Here is an 8,904-nt window from a genome sequence, read left to right on the forward strand (position 1 = left end):
TGATTCTGAGGGCCATACGTCTGTAAATTCCTCTTTCATTCCTAAAGAGATTTGGCAGATTACTCAATCAATGCCTTCCAGAGCAGAAGAGCAGGAGCAGCAGATCCAATGAGTTTCGGTCTGAGATGTGTTCTGTATTTATTCAGTGATTAACAATACAGTAAAAATGGGATATATTCAAGAATCCTGAAACGGCCTCAATCAGTCTAATTTAAGACAAATAAAAACGATTCAAATGCTTCTCCTTTCAACCCATTTTTTTGCTTCATCCTGACTTTAGCATGAGAACCAAATGTTTTATCAGAAGGCTATAAACTCTCCTTTTCAAAGTCAGCAAACATTTATTTATTTAGCAGACACTTTCCTCCAAAGCAATTCCCAGTGAACTCTATGTAGTTTTACTAGCCCACACACCTTATTCACCAAGGTGATTTACACTGGGTCACTTATCCATACATCAGTGAAACACTCACTCTCACACACTACAGGGGAACCTGAGCAACATGTCTTTGGACAGTGGGAGGAAACCAGAGCACCCCCACACAGACACAGGGAGAACATGCAAACTCCAAACACTAAGCTAGATTCAGATCTGCACCTGAATGAGCAGCAGAGGAACTGTGAGCCTTTGGCTTCATCACCTTGCCTCTAGATAAAGCAAGGTATAGTTCTAATAATGAGCTTCATGTTTCAAATATTATCTATTTTATTGTACGTGTCAGCAGGTAGCATAGTGGTCAGAGTTGCTACGTCCTCAGAACTTGGAGGTACCAGGTTCATATCTAACCTTCTTCTCTAGTACCCTTGAGGTTCTTTCTGTGAATTGCTCCAGTAAAAATGACTGCAGTATAAACAGGTAAATCAGTGTAAACATTTTATCACCACAAGTAGCTTTGGAAAAAAGCATCAGGTAAATGAATAAATCTGAAGAAGGCCACCTTGGTTATTTCTCTTGATGCTGAAAATACATTTGACAGGGTAGGACAAAACTTATTTGCTGTTATGGGAAATTACTTACATTTTACATTTACATTTATTCATTTAACAGATGCTTTTCTCCAAAGCAACGTACATCTCACAGAAAAATACAATGAGTGCATTACAACTTAATTGATCTATTTTTGAACTTATACTGCAACCCTTTGTCAACAGTTAATACAAAAGTCTCACTGGCAGATACAGTTTTTGTAGGAAGAGGCTGTCGGCACGATTATCGCTTATGACTGAACCTTTTATGGACGCTATTAGCTATTACTTGGCTGCACAAAGTAACAACATTATTTGTTGGTTGTAAGTTAGGTTGCACTTGTTGTGGGTTAGCTTGGAGTAATTTTCTTGTTATCCAAGGCTATTAAAATCTTTTTATCTTTTATTTAAAAATTCCACATGACCTTAACATTTTTATTGTGTTGGGCTTCATGGACAGATATTAATAGGGGTGGTGAGTATATTTTACATAGATAGAGCTCAGAATGACAACCGTGTGCTGCCTCAGAAATAATATGGCATATAAAATAGTTATTTTTCTAGTTTTCAATTGAGACACTTCATAGCAGCACAAAAAGAGAACAGCACATTATTAGAATAACCAAGCTGAAAACATCTCATTTCTCTCGACAATTACAACAGTAAGATCTTCACATTACGTTATATAAGTTTCCGTTATACTGTTTTAACAGCTGATGGAACTTATTGTCATAATGTATGGCAAAATGACTTGTTTTTCTCTGCTTTCTCCATGCCAGTGTTTACCCCATGTGCACTTCTCTTATTATTCAGGAATTAAATTTTACGGCCGTTCACAGCATTTACAGTATGACTTCAGTTGCATTTTTGGGGATATTTCAGCTGTGCTTTAAAAATAAGGTGGGTAGAGAGACCATGATACACCATTCTGATAAGTATTTGATTGGTGTTCATTCAGCTGTTCAAACGATCATCAACATAAAGTTAGATTTTTCTGCTTCTATATACATACCAATAATACACACACACACACACACACACACACACACACGGAGTAAAGCCGCTTGTCCCAAGCGGGGTCGCGGCAAACCGGAGCCTAATCCGGCAACACGCGCAAGGCTGGAGGGGGAGAGGACACACCCAGGATGGGACGCCAGTCCATCACAAGGCACAGGCCAAACCTGCTGCACCACTGTGCCCCCTACAACAATAATATAGTTTTTGATAAAATATAGAAAATATTTGTACATATCAGAGAGGGAAATAGGAGGTGTGATGGTGCAGCGGGTTTGGCCTGTGCCTGCTGTCTGGTGGGTCTGGGCTTTGAGCCCCACTTGGGGTGCCTTTTGATGGACTGGCGTCCCATCCTGGGTGTATCCCCTCCCCCTCCAGCCTTGCACCCTGTGTTGCCAGATTAGGCTCCGGTTCGCTGCAGCCCCACTTGGGACAAGCAGTTTTAGTGAGTGTGTGTGAGAAGGAAATGTTACCATCGTCTACATCAGATGCTCCCGCTGCAAATTTTTGCAAAATATTCAGTTTACTCCCTCTGCAAAAATCAAACCCTCTGCCATGGGTGGGCATGGTGCCACAGCGAGTAGTGTTGCTGTCTTACAGTACCTCGCTGGTGTGATAGAATGTGGGTTCAATCCCCACTCAGCCTGTGTGTGTTTCCTCTCACAGTCCAAAAACATGCCATTCAGGTTCCCTGATAGTGTGTGAGTGACAGAGAGAGAGTGTGTGTGTTCCACTGATGTATGGATGAGTGACCCATTGTAAGTAGTGTATCTAGCAGTGTAAGTCACCACGGTGAATAAGGTGTGTGGGCTGATAGCACTACATAGAGTTCATTGGAAGTCACTTTGGAGAAAAGCTTCTGCTAAATATGTAAATGTGTTTGACTGAGATGTCTTACTTACCTTCAGCTAGAAACCTTGACATTAAACCTCCATCATAAGTCTAATGAGTTTTGAAAGATTTTGTTACCTTTTTGAAACTCCTTAGACAGTGCCGTACAACCACCAGATACACAATATCTATTTTGCCCTTCGGCTGTATTTATTTGTATCTGGATTTACACTTTCTCACTATGCTGTTTCCATCTCTTTGTTGCTGTTACCCACTTCTGTTCTATTGTCTTTATGACAAACCCACAAACAAATATCAATGCAGAGCATTCAATCCTGAAGTTACAGAAAACACTTTCTATTAAATCTTGTTTAGCTACTTAATTAGTCAGATGTTTTTGAATATCTGACTTGTTTTATTCTGTAATGACGAGTGACGATTTGTTTTTAGTCACAATGGTACACCTTGAATGGATTGAGATGTGTTGTTGAGAACCAGATGATCCAGTCCATGACCTAATGAGCATTCCTGAGGAACCTGTACATTTTTCCATCCCTTCTTTGCTATTTTTCAGGTACAACACTTGTAATAACAGCTCCCAAGCAACAATCCTCTGCTATAATATATCCTCAGCTACAGAGTACTTATTTTTTAAAACACTTAGCTTTCTGTTGCACTCCTTATTTCGGTTTTGGTTAATTTTTTTAGTCTTCCTAGCATGTTCCCTCAGGGCACTTCTGCTTCTTTCTGCAGATTCTGAACACACATGAATACAAATACAAATGCAAATGCAAACAGCACAGAGGTTCTGCAATTACCATGACTAATAACGGTCAAGATGCATATTTAAATACATGCATTGGAGGAAAGTAACGTCTTTAGGGAGTTACAGGAGGAAGGACAATCACAGTAAAAAAAGGCTGCCTTGGCCTGCAAAAACCCTACAGAGGAAATAATGTGACTTTTTTTTTAAATAATGGGTGAAACAGGTGCAGACTCAGAGGCTGTAGGTTGAAATCCTACATCCAGCTGTAGTACCCTTGAGGGAAAAAAACTCACTCTAAATTTGTAAAATGACTCATCTGTATAAGTGGGTTAAATAACTGTTGGTAGGTTAACATTATAGTAAGATGCTTTGGAGAAATGCTCAATCTAATTGAATAAATGAAAATAGTTACTGCACCGGTCATGTTTTTGACTGAAATCTCTCACTCTGGGCATTGGGTGGTCAGTTAAAAATCCATTTTGTACTGTAGGTCTAGCGTTGTAGTGGTTAGAGCTATTGCCTTTGGACCTGAAGTTTACAGGTTTGAATCTCATCACTTCTTGTTGTACTCTTAACATGATGCTTACCATAAAATTACCCAACTGCATACATAGGTAGATAATTGTAAGTTGCTTTGGAAAAAAGCACCAGTTAAATTAACAAATATGAGTCTTCTTTAACGAAACTGATCCTGTTTCTCACACTAAAGGATTCTTCAGAGAAAGCAAGGAATATAACCAGGATTTCTGTGATCATATCACACAATAACAGGGAGAACTACAGCTTCCTATCCCATGACTCACGGAGCCTCTGCTGTAGGCCACGTTGGAGCAAACAGCTGTCTTTCTGCTGTTCTTCAGAGAGGGAATGGTCACTACTGACCATCTGCTGACCTCAGTGAGCCACTATCAAGCTGCAACTCTCTGATTTGATGAACTGAGGTAACTGAGATTTAAGACTAGCCCACATCTGACATAAGTCTGCTGCATTTTAGCTCTGCGTCCACGACTTTTTTTTGCCCTGCTCGAGAAATACTGTATTTCAGCCACTCAGAACTGATAGAGTAGCAAATAACCTCTGGTCACCCGACTGTCGAGACCAGGAAAAATAACCGAAGGGCAAAAAGGAATGACATTACTGTAATAGAGGACTTAATGACTGAGTGGTTTTAAGTACAGCCACTGTCAGAATAACAAGCAGGGAAAGAGGCTTATCTTGTGAAACAAATGTCAATTGCCTGTTGATTTTGCAGAATATTTTTACATTTATTAGCTGGAAATTGAAGGCCGGGTCGTGTGCATGAAAAACCTTTGCGGTCAAATTGGATTAAAGTGCTTTTGAAATGCACTGTTCTGGTGGTGCCAGGGTGGAATGTGCCCTTAATCTTTTTAGAACCCATAATATTAATTTGTATGATTTATATCAGTTAAGCGTCATGAAATCAGAGTGCCAAGGGAAGATTTCGGATGGCACTGCCTGAGCTTATCCGCTCTTATGGTAACAACATGCAGTGATGGAATGTGTATCGTACACCTGCGCTTTGCCCTCTGCAGTCAGAGTCCAGTCCCTTGTTCCCGATCTGCTGTTCCTGATGCCTAACAGTTGTGTGTTTAAGCAAACGCTGATAAAGAGACAGGAGTCACTGCCAGTGATATGTTGCTATTAAGTACCATCAAATCAATATCTACTCTTGGTGACCATGTAAACAGCATCTCCAGGAACTTCTGTCCTCTATTTGTGTCCTTAGTGTTGAAAAGGGTGTGTCCATTGTCACCGTAATTGAATCCGTCTGGTTTCTCCTCATCCTCTCCTTTCTCTTCCAGCTTTTCCAAGATTTACAGTGTTTTTGAGAGAATCCAAACTGTGCATGATGTGTCCAAAGTACAATAATCTGTGTCATCATTTTGACTTCCAATTATAATTTTTATTTCACCCAATATCAATCAATTTGTATTCCTGGCAGTCCATGGTGTTTTTAAAACTCCTTTTCAACACCAAAGGAAGACTACAGTAGGTCACTGCTACAGGCAGCCTTTAGGCTCTATGTATCCTCTTACTGTGGGGTTGGTGACCTCGCCTTGACAGATGGGTACTGAGCTTGTCCTTTACTGCTCTACTTTGCAGTTTTACACATATATGTCTTTTACTGCTCTGCTTTACTTTATATATATAAAGTAAAGCAGAGCAGTAAAAGACAAGCTCATACTATATACAGTACATATGTATGTACACACATTACATATAATAAATAAATAAATTTATCTATATAAATTTTATTTTATTTTATTTCATCAAACTGTACGCAGCACGTCCATTTACATTAAATGTTTATGCATTTCTCAGACACTTTTTTTCTACAGTGACTTACAATGTTAAACTACTTAGAATGCTGTACCTATTTATAGAGCTAGGTAATTTTTACTGTATCAGTTTATGTATGCCAATGTGTTGTACACTGCTGCAACACAGTGCAATTTCCATCTGGATTAATAAATTAATAAATTCAGTGATATCATGTGGATGTTTTCCTATCCTGTTATTTTTAGTAGGATGAAATAAAACATTTGCATCTCCCTCCTTGTGGACACATCAGCACATTTGAGGACCTTTTCCATGTGTTTCAGTGCAGTTACCAGTGTGTAGTGACACGTGCACTGATAAATTTGTTTGTTGATCTCTTTTAGATTATTCACTGCAATCACAGTTATAGCAATAAGTTTTGATGTTTCTTGAAAATCGTACCTTGAAAAAGCTGTCCCCTTCAGTAATGAATGCCTGAGCTTGAGCAATGGGGATTCTTAAGATTCTTTAGAGGTCTAAGACGAAGAAAATTGCATGAGTCATCCTTTTCATCTCAGACATCCACGCCTTTCACCCTCCCAAAGAGTAAGGAAGTCAGTGTTGTGTGCAGCAATTAAAAGGAACTGTATTAAGGGTAGCAGCATTCTTTTACACCTTACTAGGTTTTTTTTTTGTCTTTGCTGATGTCTAATTATAAGGTTTAAATAAGGTGTAATGATTTATCTTGCCAATGGTGACAGAAACCATTAAGGCTAGCTGACAGTTTGGCCTAATTGCAGCCCAAAGCCTGCGCACGGTGTAAAAGTACAGGGGAGCTGCGAGGGTGTAGGGTGGTGGTTCCAGTGCTCTGCTGCCTTCCCAAGTGCAGGAACCTACAAGACAAAGTGATGAGGTCCCTGTGTCTCCATTGAATCTCCCTTCTGTTATCCCCTGCAGGTGACTTAATGGGTTGACTCCTCAAACACACACATTGTCTGAAGTCGCTTGTCCTAAGCAGGGTCGCGAAGAACTGGAGCCTGTCCCAGCAACGCAGAGCGCAGAGCTGAATGGGAGGGGATACACCCAGGACGGGATGCCAGTCCGTCGCAAGGCACCCCAAGCAGGACTCGAACCCCCGACCCACCAGAGAGCAGGCCCCAGTCAAACCCGCTGCATCCCCCTCCTACAAATCTGGATGAATCTCCATGAACAAAAGTGAGAGGGTAATGTTTTTGAGACAACAGGCAGTGTAGTGGTTAGTGGTGACTCCTCACAGCACCTGGGCTCTGCAGGTGGACTTAAATTGAGCTCAGTCTCGATGCAGTTTACATGTTCTCTCTGTGTTTCCTCACACAGTCCAAGGACATGATTTTTAGCTGGGTAGGTGACACTAAGAATATGCTGTAGATTGTGAATGTGAACGAGTGTTACATTGCTCTGTTGTATGGCTCGATAGATATATCTAAATGGCTTAATGTAATATAACTGGCTTGTTAAGTTGCCAAGGAAAATATGTATAATAATAATAATAATAATAATAAGAAGAAGAAGAAGAACATGTTGACATTGGGGGGGGGTGCAGTGGAGCAGTGGGTTTGACCAGGTCCTGCTCTCCTGGGGGTGTCCCCTCCCCCCCTCCAGCCTTATGCCCTGTGTTGCCGGGTTAGGCTCCGGCTCCGCACAACCCCGCTTGGGACAAGCGGTTTCAGAAAATGTGTATGTGTATGTGTGTGTGTGTGTGTGTGTGTGTGTGTGTGTGTGTGTGAGTGTGAGTGAGTGATATGTTGACATCTGCTCCCATTCAGCCCTCATTTGCATATAGGCTCACAGCTGCTCAGGCCGGGCTTTACGCCCGTGTGGAGCCCTGCCTCTGCCAGAGGGTATCCTGTTGCACAGAGGGCACTGGGTGGCGACATTGAGTACAGAGCCGCAGCACGCCAGCGTTCCACACCGCTACGCTCGTACTCTGCTCTCTTTTTCTTGTTCGATGACGGTCAAGAAAAGGGAAGTGGGGACTCAGCTCAGTCGCACCAGCGAGCACGATGCGGACTGTGAGCGTGTGATGAGAGGATGCCGTGCTGGGAGGGACGCGGAGGCCTTCGACAAACAGCAGGCTGGGAAGCTACCACACCAGAGCTCTGCCCTACTGAGGTCATGTGACCCCTGTAGACAGATACTGATAGTAACTGTCAACACCATGGGTTTGGGCAGAGGGTCAGCTGAAAAGCAGAGGCATTTTGATTTCCTTACTGTAAATAGCTCTGCACTGCTGCACTGACAAGGAACAGCAGGTGGCGAAGTGGCTAGGGATGATAGCTGTTGTCCTTTATCAAGGTACTTCCCCTGAACCGGTACAGTCAAAATTACCCAGCTGTGAGAATGGGTAAATAAATCGGGTTAGTTTAACATTGTAAGTTGCTTTGCAGAAAATACTAATAAACATAAATCATCCGGACTGCCAGCCCAGGCCCCGACCCTCCAAGGGGTAACACAGCTATTGTAATCTTAATCCCATATGTTTATGCAAATATTTATGAAGTTGTTATTATTATTATTATTATTATTATTATTATTATTGTTGTTGTTGTTGTTGTTGTTGTTGTTTCTTCCTTTAAATTACAACTTAACCACAACTACAAATACAGTAGCCGTATTCTCTTCAATATATCTATGTATTTCATTCTTTAGAGGGCATTTTTTCCTCCAAAGTGACATGCACTAATTTGCAAATGTATATAGCTGGCTAATTACTTTCTGTATCAATTCGGGCTTAACAACTTACTCAGGTGTACAGCAGCAGGAAGCGGGAGTTCCAGGTGGCAGCTCTAAGCACTGCACCACCTGCTGTTGTTACCTGATACATAGAGAAGAATGAAGCTGACAGGGCCACTGAGGTTTTTCTCTGAAATTCATTATGAAATAAGCTTGCCGTTGATGCGATCTATTAAAAACCAGAAAAATTTGCACTTTTTTCCTGAACGGAGGATTTTATTCATCGTTTCGGCGACCTCCTTCCGAGGGCTGGGATGGACGAACGGAGTCCGAGC

The sequence above is a fragment of the Scleropages formosus genome, chromosome 19 (genome assembly GCF_900964775.1).
Source record: "Scleropages formosus chromosome 19, fSclFor1.1, whole genome shotgun sequence".
Taxonomy (NCBI): Eukaryota; Metazoa; Chordata; class Actinopteri; order Osteoglossiformes; family Osteoglossidae; genus Scleropages; species Scleropages formosus.